We start from the raw sequence: 21,867 nt of genomic DNA, 5'->3' as shown, positions 1-21,867 counted from the left end.
GGAGGTCGCAAGTGGAGGCAGAGCCCGGCCCGTGCAGGAGACACGCCAAGGAATGGCCAACGACACCCAGGAAGCGGGTGGGTCGGAGCGCCTGGGGGAGGTGCGGGGGTGCGGGGCTAGCAGGTGCTCAGTGGACAGAGGTCAGCGTGCGGGGAGCCTCCCCCACAGCCCCTGGCCACAGGCTCCGGACGTGGTGCAGCAGAGTGCCCCTGGCATCGCCCTCGGAGCATGAATCCATGGTTGGAGGGGCCGAGCGCCAGACCCCAGGCAGCGAGGCAACGAGGCAGCGAGGCTTTGCGGCTTCACGTTCTGTAGGAGAGCACAGAGGTGACCGGCATCTGTTAAGGACACAATGTTTCCTGGGCCCCAAATGGTCCTGATGCGCCGGAGCCAAGGATGGGGAAGGTGAAGCAGGCTCAGGAGCAGCTGCAGGGCATGTATGGCAGCCCTGGTGCCGGGAACCCGCGGGGCACAGGCACGGTAGAGCTGTGGCCTGGGGTGAGGCCAGGGCCCCCCATCGGGCATGTGCAGGTGGTGGTTCCTCCGGGAGACTGGCAGGGACAGGCATTCGAGGACACGCATGTGACGGTGAAGAAGGAGAGGCCAGGGCAAGTGGGCTCTGTGGGGTGAGCAACTGCTCTGGTGTCCGACTCTGGAGCTCTTGCTGGCTCCCCGGCACCCCTGGGGCATTGCTGCTGCCCGGCCTTGGCCTGAGGCCTGAATGTCGGGAGGCCCTTCCACTCCGCCCAGTCCAGATCCCGTACATCTGTCAGCCGAGACCCCAGAGCCCCGTGCTCCTCCTCTGTGATCGCAGCCCCGGCCCCGCCATACGTCCTCAGCCATCTCGGAAATTGCCAGCACCCTGCCCGCCCGGGGCCGCGGCTTCAGGATGCCTTGTGCAGCTGCACCTGCGCCAACACTTGGCTCCAAGACTGGCCGTGGAAGTCCGTGCCCCTGTGCTTGCAAGATGGATGGAGAAATCAGCTGGGCCCGTTTCCATCATCTCATCCAGGAAGAGCGAGGCCTGCCTTTCCCTGAGAGCAAGCAGGGCCTGGTGTCCTCACTGCTGTCCCACTGGTGTCCTCGCTGATGTCCCTCGCCTGGTGAGAGGAGCCCTTTGCTTTGCTGGGTTTAGGGATGGACGGTGCACATGAGGGATGTGCTGAAGGGTCGAGCGGCTGTCGGCCGATGGCAGGGCCCCTGCCCCGCCGCCCCAGGGGCTCGTGAGGGCTCCGACTGAACCCTGACCCTGACCCTGACCCTGCTGCCTGCAGAGCCTGCCCACACCTGCCTTTGCAGCATGAAGAATCAAGAAACACTGCATGTTGTTTAGGAATTTGGGGGAAACATGCCTGGGGAAGGCTGGTGGCAGGCCCTTCTAGAGGAGCCAGCTTCACCCACATCCTCTGTGCTTGCAGTGAGGACACTTGCTGCCTTTACAACCTCCCGTTAGGGCCACTGGGCGGCTCAGGTCACAATCTCAAGGTTCATGGGCTCAAGTCCTGCCTTGGGCTCTGTGCTGACAGCGCGGAGTTGGGATTCTCTCTCTTTCCCTCTCTCTCAGCCCCTCCCCTGCTGGCTCGCTCTCGAAATACGAAAATAAACATTAAAAATAATAAAAAATATATAAACCTCCTGTCAGAAGCTGTTCCTCACATGCAGGCCATGTCCGTGTCGTGTCTGCGTAGGCGTGGTCGCCACAGGAAACCAAGCGGCTGCCGAGGCGCCCCTGCCTCCCGGGCCCTGCAGAGTTCACCACGTGCTCGCTTCCTTCCCTGAGGCGCGAATGCTCTCGCAGAATCGCTACTTGGTGTGGTCTTTTTCTTGACCACATTTCTGACTCATCCTGATGCGGAGTTTGATGCAGACATTCTCACTGCCCTGACTGTCCCTGCCGAGAAGACACTGCCAGTGTCACCTCCAGTTTCCCAACATTGTCCCATGGAATAGTTTGGGAAACGCTTAGCCAGGGAGGAGGCAGGGGTTCCTCATGCAAGGTGTCGGGGATCCTTGACTTTGGCAAGCAGACACGGAATTGCAGCTGTGCGTCCAGGTGCGTGCCCAGGTGTGTACACAGGTGTACATGCAGGTGTGCGCCCAGGTGTGGGCATGCAGGTGTGTGCCCAGGTGTGGGCTCAGGTGTGCATGCAGATGCTTCTCAAGCAGCCATGTCAGTGTTTACCTGGAGGTGGTCAGTCTTCATGAGTCACCTCCTCCACAGGAAGCCCCCAAACCATAGAAGATTCTCTGACAGCTTATCTGAGGTACTAGTTCCGAGGCAGGGGTAAAGTGGCCTAAGGAGCGACCTGAAAGCACGTGACCTCGGAAGGGGGTCCTTGAGCCAAATCTGCGGTGTGTGTGGCTGCAGTGCAAACCCGTCAAGACGTTACGCAGGGGCCTGTGTTGCCCAGTGGCTTCTGCAAGTTTAGGAGAACTGAGGACTGTGCAGCGTGGCCCTGTCCAGACCGAGTCCAGACCCAGTCCAGATCGGTTGGGGATGGGGCCTAACAGCTAGTGTCTCTAACAAGCTGTCAGGTCATGTGCCAGCTGCCGCTGGTCCGGGAGCATGCGTGAGAGACAGCAGTCCAGCCCACGGTGCCCTCGCTGGGCCTTCGCTCACTGCACGTGTAACCCCAGATGGCGAAGATAGAAGTCTCTGAGCCAGGAACAGAGTTGGGAACAGCTATTGCTGCCGCACTGGGCTCCAAGGACCACTGAACAGCGTCTCCAAAAGAGACCTCTGGTGGAGAAGGCAGCCCCCGGAGCAGATTGCAGCCACGGGGGTGTGCACACCCAACCAAGAAGGTGCTGTCGTGGGACCTTTGGTTCCATTTTATACATGCGTGTCATGTGTGTTTTGGCCAGTCAGAGAGTTTGAAGCTACTGGTGTAAGGAAGAGGGTTCAGGAGGGCAGAAAGTGGGTGCTTCCTGGGGCAGGGGGTGGCCATGGGGCCCCGGGAGCAGCTGGGGGAGTTCAGGAGACCCTGGCCTCCAGCACCTTCTGCTCTGACTGGACACCAGGTGGTCACCATGGTGACTGTCCAGAGCAGAGAGGGAGGCTGGGTGCTTTTCAGGGAGTGCCCGCATGTCCCGTCTGGACTAGGGTGCCGGGGCGCAATCTGCACACTGGGGGAAACACCAGGTGTCAATGCGAAGCCATGGAACTGGAGTCTGTTTTGAGTACCCAGGTTACTTCATGATTTATGAATAAAATAAAGTGAGATCTGGAGAAGTAACCCAAGAACTCAGCGTCCTACACTGGGGAGGTGCAGTGGGCATGGGGAGAGAAGAGAGCGTTTACGAACAAAGGGCTGCCTTACTTGAAAATGAGAAGTGTTTGAAAGGGGGACGGTCACTTCAAGCGATGCGCAGAGACCTGGCGTGCCCGTGGAGAGTGTCCCGTGGGAGGTGCTTCTACGGCCGTGCCCTGCTAGCCCAAACCCGCTTTCAGGGTGCCAGAGTTGCCTCAGCACGTCTCCCTCACGTGGGGAGCTGGACATTGTTTTGAGATGTGTTTCCTCGCCTAGATTCCTTTCCTTCCCTCGAAATGGACTCCAGCACCTCAGGATGGATCACAGTAGCCCGGAGGACAGAATCGGCCTGCGCGTCTTTCTGACGTTGTACAAAAGCCAGGGCCCTTATGAGAATTCTTTTTGCCAAAAAGGGAAAAGGAAGGCAAATTTGCAAAATGAGGCAGAAGTGAGAGAGCAGGCAAGAAGGAGGCAGCTGGTGGGCCGGGGGACAGTGTGCGGCACCCTCACAAAGGACCCCACGTCCCCGTGGAGTAATGACTCGGGACACTGGCCGTGACCTGCACACCGGGCGGAGAGGAGAAAACCCCAGGAACAAGAACACTCCCAGGAGTCTGGTGGATGGAAACGGCCTGAAGATAGGCCTGCTGCAGGCAATGGACGCCCGGTCTCAGCCCCCGGCCCGTGGGCCAGGGTTCCTGCCATTCTCAGGGACCGCGTGGTGCTGCCTGGAGAGCAGGGCGGTGCGGGCACTCCCTTCCCGGAGCCAGGCTCGCCTCCGAGTTCTTTTGGTAATTGCCATTTTCCCGCCAAACCTTTACCTGAAATGTGAAAACTAGACATGCGTCGTAGAGAAAGGCATACACGATGTCAACGGACAAAGATGGACACAACCTGGTAGGATCAGAGTGGGGCGCAATCAGAAATGACAGTTGGGTGACAGTTGGCAAGATGTCGGGCCTCACTCATGGTTTGAGGTGGTGAAGCCTGAGCCGGCCAGCTCTTACGTTGCTCTAACGGAGCTGTGCCTTCAGCGAGGCCACGCGCCCTCCATCAGCGAAGCTGGGACCCTGTCAGCCTTGGCACCAGCACTGGGAGCCAGAGCGAGGCCACGGGGGGAGCAGGCCGGGCACGCTCCGCTGGGGTCGTCGCCTCCATCTGTGCCGTGGACTTAGTCCTGACCGAGCTCTGCATTGCCACCCGACCCCGCAGACCTCCAGAAGTTTCCTGCAGCAGCACCACAAGAGCGAGATTTCATGGCTGCATGAAGGAGAGTGGACGACACCCTTTTTCAGATTTCCAAGTCCACGCCTCTTCCACAGTCTTTTCCAGAATCTGAAGAAATGAGAGGGCCATCCGTGCGAGCTGACATTCTCCCTCCTCTCACAAAAGGAGAGCAGCAGGTGTGTGGAACATGAGTGTCTCTTTGGGTTTTGATCTCACACGCTCCCATGACGTTTTGTGGGACCACAAACAACTCTGTGGCATTGCCATGCGTCTTGAGTGGCAGGCACTGAAAACCCACAGCTCCACTTCTTCTCCTGGGTATCTTTGACCCACTTAGCAGTTCCAAACTACCTGCATTTGCCATTTATGGCAGAGTCTAATTTCACATTGCTTAATGCTGGTGGTTTTTGATTGTCTTGTGTACATATTCTGGTCCGACCCCCACAGCTGGACCAAATCCCCAAGAATTGAAACCCCCAGAGTGGGAGACAAGGCTGAGGGTGCTGCTCTTTGCCAAGCCACTGAGGTGACCGAGTATGCCTGTCCCTGTCCTAGGTTGAGGAATAGCATGGCAACTTCATTAGGCCCGGACCTTCGCTTCTCCCATCTGGTCGGCTCCAGCCTCGGCGCACTGCCCGGTGAACCTGCTGGGCTCGGCCCACGTCAGCTCGGCTCACACCCAGAGGCTACGTGCTGTGTCCGTTCCTGCCCCTGTCCTGCCACACCCTCCCATTGCAACAGGGGTTTTAAAAAATATAAGCCATTTAACCTAAAGGCACTGCCAGTGGCCACAGGAGGGACCCTGGCAGCAGCCACACGCGTGGTGACACAGGAGAGAACACTTGTGCCCACACTCGTGCCAAGGAATAAATACGTGAGCACCTCCTCTTCCAGGAGGACCTCCACCAGCAGGTAGTGGGGGCGGGAAAGAGAAAGCCGCCACTGTTGGACACTAAACCAGAGGGGTCAGTGTGAGCACATGGCAGCATAGCCAACCCTGAGTCGTCTGGCCAGACAGACTCCCGTGTGTGGGAGAAATGTTTTCACCTTGCTGAGGGAGCCCACGCAGCAAGTGTCCTGCGCGGTCCGGCACCAACCATACTCGGGAGGCTGGTGGGCATTCCAGCTCCTGGGTACCGGCTGGCTTGCAGCCCTAATGTCGCCTCCTCCGTGCTGCTCATCCACATCTTCCGAATTACTTAAAGTCAGCAAACTCTTTCTCTTGCATGGGACAGTCTGTGTGGACATGCAGACCAACCGCTAGGGCACAGCCTGAGAACGGCCCTCTGTAGAGAAGTGTGCACGCCAGAGAGCATTAGGCCGTTCCCAGAGACATGCAACAGAATCCGTGGAGGGAACAGAGGAGCAGAAGTAGCTGGCTGGAGACCCAGATAGTGCCCCGTGTGACGGGGAACCCAGAGGGGTCTGCGCTGGAACATCAGAGCGGAGGCTGCCTGCTGGAGGGCAGGATGATGCCCCAAAGGTTTTGTGGGAAGGACTGTGTCCCCAGCTGGTCTAACCCAGTGACTGGTGTCCTATAAGAAGAGGGACATTTGAACAGAGACAGCGGGACCTACAAAGGGAAGAAGGCAAGCAGCAGAGAGGGGATGATGGGACACCACGGCCCACCGTCAGCCCCGGGGAGGCTGGAAGAGGCAGGAAGAACTCTCCCCTAGAGCTTGCAGAGGGATAGCTGGCCAGGGACGCCTCCATCTGGCACCCTGGCTGGCCTCTAGCCCTGGGAGGAACTAGATTTCTGTTGTTCTACGCCGCCTGGTTTGTGGTGCCTTGCTTCCGTGGTCCGGGGACACTGACACAGGCTTCTTGTGCCCGCTCAGGAATGAGGACTGGCTCTGGTGTGGCTGCAGGGCTTCGTGAGACACTGTGTAGCACGACCAGGGACAGCCCTTGGGCCAGTCACCTGCAGGCCCAGCTGGAGAAGCCCCGCCCACCCCATGTGGGTCTGAGGCTGTGGGACCTGGCACCTGTGCTGCCCTGGGTGGGGCGGGGCTTCGGGCGGGGCGGGCCTTCCTGGTGAGGAGAGGGCCTCGGCCGGGGCGGGGCTTGGGAAGGGGGTGGGGCTTGGCCTGGCGTGGGCGGGGCTTCGCGGGGCGGAGCGAGGCCCAGTAGGGGCCGGGCTTAGGGCTGAGCGGGACCTGGGATGGGGGAGGGACAGTGGCGGGGCCTTTAGAGGCGCGTGGCTTGGGACGGGGCTTCGGGTGAACGTGGCAGGGCTCGGATGGGGTCTGGGCCTCGAGCAGAGGCGGGGCCAGGGTGGGGTGGGGCGGGGCCGGATCCCGGCTGGGGGCGGGGCCGGGGTCAGGAGACTGGGGGACCCCAGGTCCCGGGGCCGGTGGGCCGGGCCTCCTTGGGGCCGCTCCGCGCGCCAGCCCCCCAAGACCAGAGCCCGCGGCAGCCGACCCGCAGGTGAGCGCAGGCGGGCGGACGGTGAGCGCGGTCGGCGCGCTGGTTCACCGGGTCCCCCCAGCTTGGCCAGGACGCCCCTATGCTTCTGCCGCCTTCCCCCCCTACCACCTGAGACAGGCGGTTTAGGAAAAGTTAGACCCAGTGACAGAGCCCAAAGTTGTGCGTTTCTGCGGGTCGAAGTGTGTGCGCGGGGAGGTAGGTACATGGGCGGTGGCGGACAAATGAGCAGGGAGACGAACGTGAGTAGAAGGTCAGAGGTGGACAGAGGACGGTGCGCGCCCGCGGATGGACAGGGATGGGTGACAGGTGGACGGCAGACGGCGGCCTGCGAGCACGCGGCCTGCGTACGTACGCCCAGCCGCTGACCTCTGGGCCCCTGCGCACCATTCACCGCGCGCACAGCACGCTCGCGGCCGACCTGGGGCTGGCTTGGGCTCGGACAGCCAGCAACTGCGCCCAGGAACTCGCATTAGAGATTCTCACGTTCCTCGTTTTAGAGTGGGCCGTGTTGCGGCTGGTGGTCAGCGGCAGAGTCGGGGGGGGGGGGGGGGCGAGGCGTCTGGGAGGCCGGGTCCTGGACTGTAGTGGGGTGTAGCTGGGTCTCCGTCCATCCGCTCGGAGGCCTGAGGCCGCAGGGGTGGGGCGGGCAGGTGGGCGGGGCCGCAGGAGCAGGAGGCCGGCTTGCGCCTTCGGTGCAAAGTTGTGATTCCTGCTGTATATAGACTGTCCCTTGCGGCGTGAATTAAAAACCTCTTGGAATTAAAAATGAAAATTATTAAACACTGGTTAGAAGCGAACGCAGCATGTGGCTTCACCAGAGTGGGTGTGGGAGGCAGGAAACAAGCCCAGTGCTCGCTCAGCGCAGGCGGAGACTCCCACGGTTCTCTTCTAGTGAGAACACATGACTAATGGCATCTTACTTTATTATTGTATTTGTGGATTTAAAAAGGCACCTCTATTTCCCTCAATGGCTTAATGCTGAGAGCACTTTTGGAAATCCCTGGGAGTTCTCTAAATGAACTTCAGTGATCTCTGCTCTAGGCCCATGCCAGGCAAGGGATTTTCATTTTGTTCCACAAGGTTTGTGATAAAATGCGAGAGTTAAAAAGAAGAGGGAGGAGGAGGAAGGGGAGAGAGAAAAGCTATTACGAAATAGCAACACTCTGGACCATCACGTTTCCACCTCAGCTTCAGTGATGTTGGACATTTGCTCCTCCTTTAGCCAATGTGCTAGTGTAGGCTGCTGTGCAGGGTTCAGATACCTGCTGCTCGAATTCTGGTCCCTGGTCAGGGTTCAGGTTGGTCTAGAATTGAAGTCAGGGCTCTTGGCCCTCTCCAACACACGTCACGATCTCTTACCTGCCACAGAAACAGCCACCATCAGTCACGTGTGGGAGGGTGGAAACACCAGTTGGGTCTGGGTCTGTAGCCAGGTCTGAAGGGACAGTTGCTGATGAGGGAGAGGGGCCTCCTGCTCACAGCCTGGGGCTCCAAGACCATTGTCAGCAGGCCTGGTTGGGGGGGGGGGCACCCCCACTCACCAGCCCTGCTGGGTCCAGGGACTCTAGTGGCATAATCTACCAGATGTGATGTGGACAGAGTGACACAGGGCAGATGAGTTAGAGGTTCCCTGAGAAACTGTTTTGCATCCTTACTGTCCTGCTGGGGATTAGGTGGGTTAGCATTCACGTTGTTGTTGCTGCCTGGACCATTGCAAATCGGAGAAAGGGAGAGAACACTGGGCTCTGCTTGGTTATGGGAGGTACCACCCCTCCCCCCAGCCCCACCTGACCTTGACCTGGTGCCCCAGCTCCACTGCCCAGCACAGCATCTCTCAGCACCAGCTGGAGTGGCCCCCGAAATGGGTCTGCTCTCCACTGGTTTCCAGTTTGGCTCCGTTGTGGCCTTCTTTTCCTGCGTCCCCAGCAGGACAGGTCTCAGCTCTTTGAGCCAACAGCCCCCGTGACACCCACACAGGCCCCCAGGTTCTGGGCTGCTCCACGGTGCAGGCTGGGACTGGCCTGCAGAGGGCATTTCCTTTCTCCACTGCAGATTCCTCATCAGCCAAAGGAGCTCGTTAGAGGGGACAGTTCGCTGCCGCTGTGGGGAGTCTTCTCTCCTGTAAGGACACCAAAGAGGAACGGAGCACACGCTGGAGGCAGGCAGTGTCGGCAGAGAGGAGTCTCACACCCACGCGGGGCAGCAGCGGCCAGGCAGCAGGTGGGCCTGGGGGCTGCTACCCCTCTGAGGCCAGAGCCTCGGATTCCTGCAAGCAAGCTCTGGATGCAGGCCTGTGGGTTTTGAACGTTGGCAACGTTCTTTGCTTTTTGTTTTGTTTTTCCTTCTTAATCTTGGATAGGGCCAACCGTCAGTTTCCAGCCTTCATACTAAGAGACGTTTTCTGGATTTTTAAAACTAAGATTTTGTTTTATATGTTTATATGGAAATACAGAAAATACCAAAAAAGGGAGACAGTTATTAAGGGAGTCACTGCTTAATAAAACCGTATAAAGTAAGAAGGAAAACAGTCCCAAGGTCTCCTTCGAGTCTCTGGTCTGACAGAAGGATGGGGACCAAGGGAGAGAGCAGGGCCAACTTAGGCTGAAATGGTCCCAGAGGCCAGAGTGTGCAGGGCCGAGCGGGCGGAGGTCGGGTTAAAGTAGCAGAGATCTCTTGGGCGTTGGCCCTCAGGTGAGAGCCCAGGTTAGTCACGACCTTTGTCTCTGCAGCAGCCGCACTGAGCTCTGCTTGACTCGTTCCATTTGTCCACGGAACATAATTAGTAGTGTGACCTCACCCCGTCGAGGACAGACATCTCCCCAAGTAGCTGCTCCTCCATGGTTGGTGCTTACCGCCCTCTTTACCCTTTCCCTTTTGTTTCCTCCCATACATCCTATGTACATGTGTGCTTTTAGTCTTTTCTGGTTCTAAACTGCGTGAGCAGCATACTGTGTCATGTGTGTGCGTGAGGGACGCTCGACTTCACTCATTTTCACAGGTGTTTCTTACTCTGTTGTGGGGTACACCTCACTGTTTATTGGGACTCCTGACGCTGGACATTTGAACCGTGTTTGGTTGTCAGTGTAAACACTGGTGCTGAGCATGCTCCCCGGGACACACTGAGAAGTGGCATGGCTGGGCAGTAGCGTGTGGAGTCGCTTCACCTAAGAAAATAACGCCAAATTATCCTCAAAAGTGATGGCATCAATTTACACCCTACTTGCTGGTCCATAGACTTTCCAATACTTGCTCTCGTCAGACTTCGTAAGATTTGCACATCAAATGGGAATACACTGATTTCTGTCTGTGGCTGGCCTTCATTGGCGTTTCCCTGACAGTTAACGAGACTGAGAATCAAATCCCATGTGCATGTACTGGCAAACTTATGATACTGTCTCTGCCAAACCGTGAGCAGAGCAGATCCTTCCCTTTACTTAATTCTTTACTTTTTGTAGACTCGTGTGAAGAAGTCTTATGTATTTTTTTCATTAGATTTATTCCTAGGTAGTTCACATTTTTTGATCTCTTGCTAAATGGCATTTTGAAAACCTTTTTATTGTAGTATCACATACGTACATAAAGGTTGAAAATACCAGGAGTTCACAGCTTAATGAATTTTCACTGAACCTACACCCAGATCAGGAAGCACAACATTATCAACACCCAGAGCCCCCCTGCTGTCCCCCCACCCCCCGTGTCCTCTTGCCCACAAGTAACCACAGGCGACCTGGGTTCATTTGCTCTCTTGGTACTTTATAATAATGGACTCATACAAGATGCAGTCATTTGTGTCAGCTGACTTTTGATCAAAGCAGCGTGAAGGATTGGACCCAACTCTCGCCTGTGGCCACAGACCTTCCTGCCAAGTGTGACTCCATCACAGCTTTCCTTTCCTTTCTACCGCAGGGGCACCCAGCAGGTGCCACCGGGGCCATCACCCACACTGCTCCTGTGAGCGTCGCATAAGATGCCTCCTGATGGACATGCACCCTCACCTTTCTCGGGTACATTCTGGGACTGCAGTTGCTGGATCACAGCACTTGTACGCTTGACTTCATTAGAAAATGCCGATCAGTTTTCCAAAGAGAGTTTAACATTTCCTGCAGCAGGTATGACAGTTCCAGCTGGACCACATTTTGGCCAACAGTTCTTATTATCAATCCCTTGGTTTTGGGTGTGAAATGGTACCCTACTGTGGTTTAATTTGCATTTTCCTCATTGCTAAAGAAGTTGTGAACATTTCACATGCTTCTTAGCTGTTTGGATTTCTTCTTTAACACAGTTAAACATAGTTCAAGTCTTTTGACAATTTTAACAGAGTTCTTTTTGTTTTACCTATTGCTTTGGCATTGTTCTTTGCATATTCTGGATATGAGTTTTTTATTAGATCTACTGTTGGGGCGCCTGGGTGGCCTCGGTCGTTTAAGTGGCCAACTCTTAATTTCAGCTCAGGTCATGATCCCACGGTTCATGGTGTTGAGCCCTGTGTCGGGCTCTGCACTGGCAGCTGGCAGCGCAGAACCTGCTTAGGATTCTCTCTATCTCTCTTTCTCTCTCTGCCCCTACCCCCGTCAGAATAAATAAATAAACTTAAAAAGAAAGATATATCTACTGTGAATATTTTCCCCAGTCTATAGATGTCTTTTAAACTTGCTTTTGCTGAGTGAGAGTTTTAAATTTTGATAAAGAAAGAAAGAAAACAAGAAAGAAAGAAAGAAAGAAAGAAAGAAAGAAAGAAAGAAAGAAAAAGAAAGAAAACGAAGGAAGGAAGGAAGGTATAAAGATTGGTAAGAAAGAAATGAAGCTTTCTTTGTTTGCAGATTACATGATTGCCTATGTAGCAAATCTGAAATAGTTGCCAAAAAATTCTGGATTTAATAAGCAATTATAACAAGATTACAGGATACAAGGTCAGTATACAAAAGTCAATCACTTACCTCACTTACCAGCCATGAACAAGTGGAGTTTGAAATAAAAAAACAAAATATCAGTTACATTAGAACCCCAAAATGAAATACTTAGGTATACAGTTAACAAAGTTCATGTGTAAGATCTGCATGAGAAAAACTATAAAACTCTGATGAAAGGTATCAAAGAACTAAATAAATGGGGAGATAGTCCATGTTGATGAAACGGAATTCACAACGTCAGCATGTCAGTTTTCCCCAGCTGTCTCTATAGATTGAATGCAATCCCGATCAAAGTTCCAGCAAATTTCTGTGTAGATATTGGCAAGCTGATTCTAACATTTATATGTACAGGCAAAAGACCCCATGGCCAATACGCTATTAAGGGAGAAGAACAAAGTTTGAGGACTGGCAGTGTCCAACGTCAAGACCTACTGTAAAGCTACAGTAATCAAGACTGTGTGGTATTAGCAGAAGAATGGACAAATAGATCAATGGGACAGAATATAGAGCCCAGAAATAGACCCCATAAATATGTGCAGCAGATTAGCATAATGAAAAGATGCTCCACATCACATGTCATTAGGGAATTATAAATTAAAACAAAGAAAAACAACAGTGAGATTCCAGGGCACACCTGTTGGAACAGCCAGAGTCTGACGCTGACAACGGCCGTGCTGATGAGGACACAGGACTCTCATTCACTGCTGGCGGGAAAGGTGCAGCCGCTTTGGAGGATGGTTTGGCAGTCACAACACTAAACATACTCTCACCATACGCCCCAGCAACCATGCTCCTTGATATCGACCCAAATGGGCTGAAAACATGTCCACACAATAATCTGCATGCGCATGTTTATAGCAGCTTTATTCATAATTGCAAAACCCTGGAAACAACTAAGACATCCTTCAGTAGATGAATGGATAAACAGATTGTGGTACACTGGAGGAAACTTACATATTGCTAAGTGAAAGAAACCAGTCTGAAAGGCTATGTAGTATATAATTTCAAGTATGTGACATTCTAGAAAAGGCAAAACTGTAGACAATAAAAAGGCCGATGGTTGCTGAGAGTTAGTGGGCAGGAAAGACAGAAGCTGTTTAGGGCAGTATCAGTATGATTCTATAATGGTGGACACATGCCATACATTTGCCAAAACCATAGAATGTCCAACACCAAGAGTGAACCCCAACATAAACCATGGACGTTGGGCGATCATGCTGTCAATGTAGGTTCACTCACTGATTATAGCAAAGGTACCACTCTGGTGCAGAATTTGGATAGTGGGAGGCTGCGTGCAGGTGCAGGGCAGAGGGTATCTGAGAACTTTCTGTACTTTGTGCTCAGTTTTGCTATGAACCTAAAACTGCTCTGGAAGTGAAATCTCCCCCCATCAAGTTTTTAATTTCTTCCAAAATAATGCTGAAATTTTGACTGAGATGACATTGAATCCATAGGTTAGTTTGGAGAACACGGACAGCTTAACAATATTGAGTCGCCCAATCCCAGAATATAATGTATACCCAAAGTGTTGGGTCTACTTTATTTATTTTGTAATTTTTTTAATGTTTACTTATTTTTGACAGAGCATGCCTGTGGGGGGAGGGGCAGAGAGAGAGGGAGACACAGGATCAGAAGCAGGCTCCAGGCTCTGAGTGGTCAGCACAGAGCCCAATGCGGGGCTCAAACTCACGGGCTGTGAGATCATGACCTGAGCAGAAGTCGGTCACTCAACTGACTGAGCCACCCAGGCGCCCCCTGTTGGGTCTACTTTAGATTTTTTAAAGCAGTGTTTTATATATTTTTTTCCTATAGGACTTTGCACATCTAAATTAACTCCCAATAAATTGATATTTTTCATGCTATTTTAAACAATATTAAAAATTTTTTTCCAATAGTTTGTTATATAGAAACATTGATTTTATTGCATACATAGAGAGGATTGATTTTATTGCATATAGAGAGAATCTGCCACACTTACTAGTTAGTTCTAGTAGATTCCTGTGATGTTCCACATATGCAATCACATCTAAGAATAAAGACAGCTTAAGTTCTTCCTATTCAATATTTATGCCTTGCAATTTCTTTTTCTTGCCTTATTGCATTGGTTAGAACCTTCTGATTAATGTTGTATAGAATGGGATTTTCTCCCAACTATTTTGAAAGTTTCAAAATACAGTGAGGCTGTAAAATATACACCCATATCTAAACAGTGTTTACCATTTTGCCATATTTATCCCCCCTCCTTTATCTCTCTCCTGCTCCTGCCCCTCCTCTGCCATCTGAAAGACACACACACATTTTTTTCCTGAACCATTCAAAAGGAAAGTACTGGCATGATCATGCTTAGTAACTCAGTTTACCACCATGCCTCTCCTAAGAAAAAAAGATAATCCCCTCCACTATCACAATACCATTGTCACACCTAGCAAAATAACAATGTCTTCTCTAATCTAATATTTGGAACATATATAATCTTCCCCAATTGTGCCCCAAATTGTCTTCATAGCTTTTTCAAAGAAAATAGTTTTATTGAGATTATAATTCATGTGCCATCAATTCATCCATTGAAAATGTACAAGTCAATGGCTTTTGGTATATTATTAATTTCTAAAGTTGTGGTAAAATATACATCATAAAATTTGCCATTTTACCTTTTTTAAGTGTACAATTCAATGGTGTTAATTAAACTCACATGTTGTGCAACAATCACCACTACCTATTTCTAAACTTTTGCATCACCCAAAACAGAAACTCTGTAACTATTAAACAGTAACTCCCCATTCTCTCCTACCTTCAGACACTGGTAATCACTAATCTACCTTATGTCTTTATTAGTTTGCCCAATCTACACGTTTCATGTAAGGAGAATCATACACTATTTGTCCTGTTGTGTCTTATTTCATTTACCATAATATTTTCAAGGTTCATCGGCGTAGTAGCATGTGTCAGAATTTCATTCCTTTATATGGCTGAATAATATTCCATTTTGTATATATATATACACCACATTTTATTTATGCATTCAGATGGACACCTAGGTTGTTTCCAACCTAGGTGAATAATACTGCAATGAACACTGACATCTAACAGATATCCGTGTGTGTGTGTGTGTGTGTGTGTGTGTGTGTGTGTGTGTGTGTTGTTCTATTAATGTGATGTGTTACATTGATTCTCTTATGTTGAAAATTTTTTTGCATCCCTGGAATAAATCCCACTTGGTCATGGTGTATAATTTGATGAAAGATATGAGTATAAATCCAAGAAGCTTAATTAACTCAAAGCAGGATAAGCTCAAAGAGACCCACACTCAAACACATTACAATTAAACTCAAAGACAAAGACAGAGAATCTCAAAGCTATGAGATGTGACTCATCACTTACAAGGGATTCTTAGTGAAACTAAGAGCCAATTTGCCATCAGAAGTCATGGAGGCCAGAAGGCAGTCGGGGACATACTTGAAGTGCTGAGAGAAACAACAACAACAAACAACCTGCCAATCAAGAATTCTGTATCCAGGGGCGCCTGGGTGGCTCAGTCGGTTGAGCGTCCGACTTCAGCTCAGGTCATGGTCTCGCAGTTCATGAGTTCAAGCCCCGCGTCAGGCTCTGTGCTAACAAACAGCTCAGAGCTTGGAGCTTGCTTCAGATCTGTATCTCTCTCTCTCTCCCACCCCCCCCCCCCCGCTCATGCTCTGCCTCTGTCTCCCAAAAATAAATAAAATGTTAAAAACAATAAAAAAAAAAAATAATTCTGTATCCAGAAAAACTGTGCTTAAAATATAAGGGAGAAAGTGACATATTTCCAGAGAGACAAAGCAGAAAGTTTATTTGCACTAGGGCTGTCCTCCAAGAGATGCTATAGAGAGCCCCTGAGGTGGGATAGAAAGAGCCTAGACACAGCCAGAGGCCCCAAAGATCTGGGGTGAGGGGGAACACATGGGCGAATTATTGTGTTCTTGGTTTGTAACTTCACCTATTATTTCCTACGTGATTTAAAAGACAAATGCACAAAAATAATTATAAACCTACCTATTGAGCAAATCATGTATTCTTATATAATGGATTAAACTCACCCATCAAAAGACACAGATTGGCAGAGTGGACCACAAGCAGGGTCCACCTACATACTGTCTCAGTCTCAGGACACACACATGTTGGAAATGAAAGAATACAAAAGGGTCTTACTTGTAATTAGTAACCAAAAGAGAATGGGGTCACTACACTAATTTCAGACAAGACAGATTTTAAGTAAAAGTTGTTACAAGAGACAAAGCACATTATATAATGATGATAATAATAATATGCCGCCCTTGTCTCCTGTAACAGTGATAAAAGGGTGAGTTCACAAGAGGACATAACAATTATAAGCACATAGATATACACACTAGGGGCACCTGGCTCAGTCAGAAAAGCATTCAACTCTGGATCTTGGGGTCTGTAGTTGGAGCCCCACGTGGGTATAGAGATTCCTTAAATAAATAAAACTTTAAAAATACATATACTGTATACGCACACTAAACATTTGTGCTTCTAAATAAACAAAGCAAGCATTGACAGACTTGAAGGGAGAGATAGGCAGTTCTACAATAACATAGGGGCATCCATACCCTGCCTCCAAAAATGGGCAGAACCAACAAGAACACAGAGGTCCTACACCAACCTATAGACCAACTGGACCTAGCTGACATGCAGAAAACTCAACCCCAAAACAGCAGAGCACACATTGATCTCAGGTGCATCTGGATCCCTCTCTGGGGTGAGTTCCCTGTAGACTGTCTACGCCACGGGGGACAGCAGTGCCTGGAGAGTGTCAGGTGAGCCTGGGTCCCTCTCCAGGGTGAGGTCCCCGCAGACTGTCTACACCGTGGGGGACGGCAGTGCACGGAGACTGTCAGGTGCACCTGGGTCCCTCTCCAGGGTGAGGTCCCCGCAGACTGTCTACACCGTGGGGGACGGCAGTGCCCGGAGAGTGTCAGTTGAGCCTGGGTCCCTCTCCAGGGTGAGGTCCCCGCAGACTGTCTACACCAGGGGTGGGGGTGGGGACAGCAGGGCCCAGGCTCACGTAAGACTCTTCGCTCCACTGCTGTCCCACACTCTGGTTCTTGGACAGATGGGAGATTTGAGTGGGACGAGACTGGAGGAAGGAAAAAGAGGTGAGTTACTTTCCAGCCGTCAGGGAAGAGGATGGTAGGGTGGCAGCGGGGTGGCAGAGGAGACGGAAAAAAGTGGAAGAAGTCAAGATATTTTGAATTGGTGACCTGTTTTAGTTACTGAGGGCAAGTGAGGCATTTGACTTCTACCTAGGTTTCGAGTGCGTACGAGCGGGTGGACATCGTCCATTTCCTGCACTGGCAGATGCTCAGAGGAGGAACGGTTTGCTGAAGTCAGGAGTTGGTGATCGTTTGTCTCAAGTGACATTTGCCTCACCGTGAAGCTGTGTGCCTCCGGCCTCCCTTTGGTGGCCCACCAGGGTGTCCACGAAGCCAAGGCTTTAAACGGCTTTCCCCAAGGGAAGCTGTGTTGTAGAGGGCAGCCATCCTAGACGGAGGAAGTTCAGGTGTGAGCTGTGCCGGACCCTTGCGGGAGTGTAGGGAGGAGAGAAAGCACTCTCAAGGGCCTAGTGACATGCTGTTTTCTGCTGCCCGACCTGGAGGGCTCTTGGGGGACCAAAACTGCCCTGTGTGGCCCTCCTGCCCCAGCTGCCCACACCCCCTTGTCCTGGCCCAGCGCTCTGCATTTGGGCTCTTGGGTCAGACTTTGCTCCTCCGTATCCCTAAGGACCCTCAACATCCCCTGGAAAGCTCTGTGCAGCACACACTTGCACTCTGGAAACTGGTATCTGAATGCCTTACATCTAGGAAATATGGTCTCATTAATATCGGCAGGAGACAGGTGCTACCCTCTTCCACCCCCAGGGAAGCCCGAGAATCACCGCCGCTGGGAAGAAGCTGAGAACTGGAGGAAGCCCTCCCGTTCTGAGGCCCCTACACACGACTTTGGCTCCAGAACAGCAATTCCACACGGGCCTGGTTTCGAGTGCTCCGGTCTCCGAAGCACAGTCTGCACGTCGGTGCTGTGGTCCCAGCAATTCCACGTGGGCCTGGTTTCAAGCGCTCTGGTCTCCGAGGCATGGTCTGCACATTGGTGCTGTGGCCCCAGCCAGGCCGAGGGGGGCAGCCCCGCTTCCTTGGCCCCTGCGTGGTGCTTCTGAGCCCAGACTGTGTGACTCTGCCTCTCATTTAGCAATCCTCTATCTTGTTCATCTGTACAATATCGGCACTCAGAGTGTGGGGAGTGAGCGATGCAGGAAAGAAAACTTTTGAAACTGTGGTCTGTCTTCTTACCGAAGACCTATATTTCTATCTACTTATTTCTCAGCTAGAGGCATCTGAGCATCAGAGGGGCTGAAGATTATCCGAGGCTGTCTGACTCTTCCTGTCAGCTTCGTTGTGGCAGGTGGGCTGGGGGCCCCTCTCTGACCTGGGAGGTAAGCGGATAGGTAGCAGGGAAGTGCCTGGAGGCACTCAGTGGTACATAAGATCAAGTTTCCCCAAACCACCATATTCTCTGGTGCTTTCATGCCCCGTGACAGTATCTGGATTCTATGGAGGAAGGAAATGACATAGGGGGACATGGGTATTTCCACCTCACATTGTAGGAGTCCATAGAAAAGAATCTTGTTGACATCTTTTTTTTTTTAAGTTTTTAAAATTTATTTTGAGAGAGAGAGAGAGAGACAGAGAGACAGAGAGCAAGTGGGGGAGGGGCAGAGAGAGAGGGAGAGAGGGAATCCCAAGCAGCCTCTATGCTATCAGTGCAGAGATCTGCACAAACCGTGAGATCCTGACCTGAGCCAAAATCAAGAGTCGGACACTTAACCGACTAGGCCCCCCAGGCACCCCGAATCTTGTCGACTTCGGAGCCAGGGTAGTGTGAAGTCTCACAGAACGAACTCTCTAGAAGGACTGTGTAGTTAAAAGGCGAAGACGGATGGGGATTTCTCTCACCGCAGAAGCCAGAGAACATTGCAGGGGAGGAGTAAAGGACATGTGTCCAAGCAGTAAACAGGCTGGGGAGATAATCGGAGTGAGTTAGATGCCTTGGTCTAGAATCTGTCAGATCTGAGGACTTCTTGCCAAAGGGCTGGGGCTTCAGCCTGCAAACAAGTGCAAGTCTTTTAAGATGTGAGTAAGTGCTGGGAGCATCGTACCCAAGAGGGTCCAGGACTGGCCCTCCTCCCAAGAGGGGGACTTTGAATTTGACCAGACATTTTCAAAATGAATCATGACATAGGACGAGTTGGGTGCCTCCATGTGTGGGGGTGGAGGGGTGGCGGCTACAGAATCTGTCACTGGGGCTTGGAAGCAGTGACCTCTCTGGAGAGGGCCAGGGATGTCCCTCCAGGTGAAGTAAGCACACTGATTTACTTCTGTTTTATGAAACACACAATGAGCAAAGTTTTCTAAAGATGTCCGTATGTTTTACCAAAGAATGAGAAAATGTCACTTGTCCATATTGGGAACATTCTCCTACATACCTCCCATGAGCCTCTGTCTTCCCACCTCTTGATGTCACCATGGCCACAGTGACCCAAGAAGGTGGAAAACAGGAAACTGCTGAAGACAGGACCAGTGTCATCAAGGAGGGAACCAAAGGCAAATCAGGTATTTAACAAACACAGCATTACAATTTTCCAGGGATTAGAAACTGTTCTGTCCGTAAAGGACAGTTTAATGGGGGTAGGGGTGCAGGGGTAAGGGTTTGTACCATGCCCTGAGACTCAACAGGGCAGGTACACAGAGAAAAAGGGAGCTTTCTGGGAGAGGAGGACTTCTGGGAAGGATCTAATCATTTTGTTCTCATGAACCCGGAACAGAACCACTTTCACGCGGTAGCCTGCATGACAATCACGGCTGAATGCCAGCTACTTGAGGTGGGGGTAAGTCAACGCCTGAATGAAAGCATCGCTAAAAGTCATGCTTCCCGAACAACCCCTGCCCCAGATAGAGAGTGGACACTGGGGGGTCAGGTGGACGCAGGCAGTCACAGGCTCACTGCTCATCAGGAAGGAGGCATTTCTGCAATCTAGTCTAGAGACTTCAAGGCAGGGCAGTGGCCACAAACATTTGGATCTTCAACCAAAAATTTTAGGAATTATGCTACCTTGGAACACAGAAATAGGTGTTCAGCGAGAGGCAAAAAACAACTCCAATTTTTTGCTCTTTCCCCGAGGAAACCAGGGCCTCTCGAGCTGTCTCACTGCCATGGTAGCTCTTGCGAGTTCGGCATTGTCTCACTCACTACCGTGATTTCTCTACAGACATCACTTAGAGTACTGGGGGTGGCTGTCTTGTGTGAAAACTGTGGAATGACCAGAATCTTGAATTCGTGGGGGGATTAAGATTCTGATCCTGTCTCTTTCTGAGCCCCCAGCTCTCACCGAGAGGCTTGATGCCCCATGTACAGGGTCTAAGGGCTGAAGTGGGGCCTCTAGCCTGTGGGCAAATACTCAAATACAGCAAAAAATAAAGACATACTGTGCAAGGAGAATGGAGCTAGGACATGTGACCACTGGAGGGACAACACGGAGGTTGCGGGTTCGGATACCCCAGGGACCTGCTAAGGGGCCAAGAACTGTATAAGCTGCACCAGCAGAGAAGTACGACGTCCTCCAGGCAGGAACTTACAGGACTGCCTCTCCCCATCACCTCCACCATCCACGTTTCTTTGGTGCCCATTGTGTGCTAATCAGAACAAAGAAGGTGCAGCATTCTGCTGTCTTCCAGAAGAAACCAATGCTGAGTGTGGTGTTAACAGGTGAGGTGGCTGGTCAGGCAGCAGGCAGGGAAGCAGGACTAGACGTGAAACGGAACCACGGCTGCCCCCACAGGGCAGAGAGGCCTTTGCGCTGTGCTCCTCACCGCACACTATGCTGCAGCCCTGAACTTTGGACTCCAGCCGGCCCTCTGCTGGGTCTCTAGACCCTGGGGGCCCTGGCCCTGCCGGTGGTGGGCTCCAGGGAGAAGTCTCCAGAGCCTGGGGTGCACCAGGCCCACCCAGCGATGAGAAAACTGGCTGCCTGATTTTCCTCCTGAGCACCCCACCAGGATGTGGGGACTCGGGCTCAGGCTGGGTGTGGGCATGATCGCTGGCCCGGCAGGGACAGGTGGACACCAGGTGGTCAGGGCCCTCTGGACTGTGGGCACGCACCCCCAATCTTCTCTGTGCACCTACACACGCACATGCGCAAATACAGTCACGGCACAAACCCAGCTGGCCTTTCTCTTCCACAAGCACGCGTACACACGTGTACACATACACTGCCCACCTCTTCTCCACGTGAGCACACACCCGGCCTTTCTTCCTCTGTGTGCAATCACACATGCACACAGCTGGCCTCTATCAAAACGTCCACACACCTCCGCCTCTCTCCTCCAAGGGCATGCACGCCTGCACGTGCACACTCCAACCCCCCTCTCCACGTAAACGCCTGTGCGCACAAAATCTACCCTCCTTCCGCCTGCATGAACACACACCCACAAATACACTCGTGCACGTGCACACACCTGGCCTCCTCTCTCCCTGGCGTATACCCGTGGACCCTCTCTCTCCTCCACCCCTGCACACACCTGGCCCCTCTCCAAGTCTGTGCGCACACTGGCATGTGCACACTCCCGGCCCTTCCCTAGGTGTGCGCCCACCTCCGACCCCTCTCTGAGCGTGCACGCACACCGGCACGTACACCGGCACGTACACTCCGCCGACTCTTCTCCCAGTGTGCGCGCACATCGGCACGTGCACACCTCCGGCTCCGATCCAGGTGTGCGCACACCTCCATCCCCTCTCCAAGAGCGCGCGCACCGCGGCGTCTCCGCGCCAGGCTCTGCGTCTCCGTCCCCGCCCGGCGCGCACGCGCACACTCACCCGCACCCGCCCGCGCTGAGCCCATCCCCCTCGGAGCGCGCGCGGGCCGCACCGGCGGGAGGAGGAGGAGGAGGAGGGCGGCGAAGGCGCGAAAAGGCGCGCAGGCGCGCTGCGGGAGCCGGCCCGCC

General features: G+C 52.4%; 1 long non-coding RNA gene across 1 annotated transcript; it reads left to right on the top strand.

Annotated features, from left to right (window-relative positions):
• The first annotated feature begins 6,790 nt into the window (after positions 1-6,790).
• On the top strand, positions 6,791-11,510 carry LOC109264029 (uncharacterized). Its single transcript, XR_002078539.2, has 3 exons — positions 6,791-6,905; positions 8,958-9,125; positions 10,812-11,510. It is a non-coding gene; the product is annotated as an uncharacterized LOC109264029 (long non-coding RNA).
• The last annotated feature ends 10,357 nt before the right edge of the window (positions 11,511-21,867 follow it).

The sequence above is a fragment of the Panthera pardus genome, unplaced genomic scaffold (assembly GCF_024362965.1).
Source record: "Panthera pardus isolate Hobbes unplaced genomic scaffold, ASM2436296v1 HiC_scaffold_1, whole genome shotgun sequence".
NCBI lineage: Eukaryota > Metazoa > Chordata > Mammalia > Carnivora > Felidae > Panthera > Panthera pardus.
The sequence above is the reverse complement of the archived record's forward strand: the minus strand, read 5'-3'. Positions and strand labels throughout refer to the sequence as shown.